Here is a 1,814-nt window from a genome sequence, read left to right on the forward strand (position 1 = left end):
ACATTCACACATGAAATAAGCAGAGTTCAAAGCAACCCGTAACGTCACCAACGTAAGAGAGTTATATGTCCGTCTCAGTCCAGGTATTGTAACAATTTGTAACGACTGTTACTGTATCCAACTAGCAGGTTTCTCAGATGTTCTCTAAAAAGAAACAGCGACGCATACATGACGTCATCTGAGATACTAGAATGTCTTAAAGAGATACTACACAATTACGACTGTTACACCTTCATGGACCTTTTGATATTATTAGAGGTATTTAGTGAAGTTAGAATTATATTATTGCTTTTCCTTGTTTGTCTGAGTCCATGTCAACCCTCTTTAATGACTATAGTTTAATTCCATTGTATCCTTCTAGTTCTTATTTCAGCCTCCCTGCAGGGTTTCTAGTAATGTTTATTTCTTAATTTGATCACCATGGGTTCAGTTATTCTTCCATGTCTGAGTCTCTATCTTTCTTTAGTAATTCTAGTTGGGTTATTTCTTTAGATCTTCTAGTTTCTCCAGCTCTGTGTTCCTTAGTTCTTATTGTTAGATCATTCTTGTTTCTATTTAGTTCTGGTTTCCCTCATATCTTTCTCTCCTAGTTCATCAGGTTTTCTTTACTCTTAGTGTCTTTTGTATTGAAGTATTTTTCAGTTTCCTGTTTCCTCCCGTTTGTGTCCCAGCAGATCTCCTTAGTTTCCCTGTTCCACCTTCTCCCCAGCCCTCAGCAGCTCCTGAACCAAATGACTCTCACCTGCTGTCACTTTTCTCATTTAGGCCATTAAGCTGCTGAAGCTCCTCTTTCAGTCACAACTCACCAGTCCAGCTTGTTATCCTGCTCACCACGTTGCTACCTTGTTATCCCTCGTGTCTCCTGTTTCATTGTTTTGGATTTCCTTGTTTTCCCTGGATTTTGAATTTAGTTTGTTTATTTTGTTCATTAAAATAACATCCACATAAAGTAAGTCTACTGCCTGCTGCATTCGTGTCCACCGCCACATCATGACACAAACCAGATGAAAGAGCCCATCTTTAAACATTTAATGTGTAATTAAACAATAAAGGTGACACATTTTATGAAATAGATCACACTTTAATAAATATTTGTTGTATTTAACATATTTCAGGTAAGTGAACATGTAATGAAATAGATCCTGTCCTAGAATTTTATGCAATTGAACATTATGGGTAACAAGTGATGATCATCTGAGGTAATACATTTTATGAATATATATTTTTATATTTTTTGAAATATAGTTTTGGTAAAAAAATTAAAAAGGGTCAAAATTGAATAAAAATATGCCTAATCTATATAGTTTAGTAGAATGATTTCACACAGATTTTGAGTTAATAGGTCACATGGCCTACAAGCTATTTAAGAAAAATACAAAATTTTGACTACAGAAATAGCTAAAAAATATATAATGTAATAAAGGTGAGTGTGCCTCATCTATACAGTCTAGTAGGACAATTTCACACATATTGAGTTAATGGCACACGATTTGGAACCTACTGAAGAAAACATTTAATGTTAAAATTATTTAAATTATTGAATATGACTTAAAATTTTAATACAGGATAGTGTGCCTCATGTAATAGCATGAATGACCACTTTTTTGTATCAGTTGGTCACAAGACAAAGCATTTATTTACAGTAGTGTTCAGAAATTGACGGTCCCGATGTGAAACTCCGAGCGCTTGAGGAGGGACCAGTAAAGAACAGCTGGCCGAAATTAGCGTTCATAAATCGGATCAACCTTGAGCTGAACGTCCCTTACTCCGCGGAGCGCGAATATCCAGTATCCAACTTGAAAACAACTTCACTG

This window comes from Poecilia reticulata, linkage group LG8 (assembly GCF_000633615.1).
Source record: "Poecilia reticulata strain Guanapo linkage group LG8, Guppy_female_1.0+MT, whole genome shotgun sequence".
Lineage (NCBI taxonomy): Eukaryota > Metazoa > Chordata > Actinopteri > Cyprinodontiformes > Poeciliidae > Poecilia > Poecilia reticulata.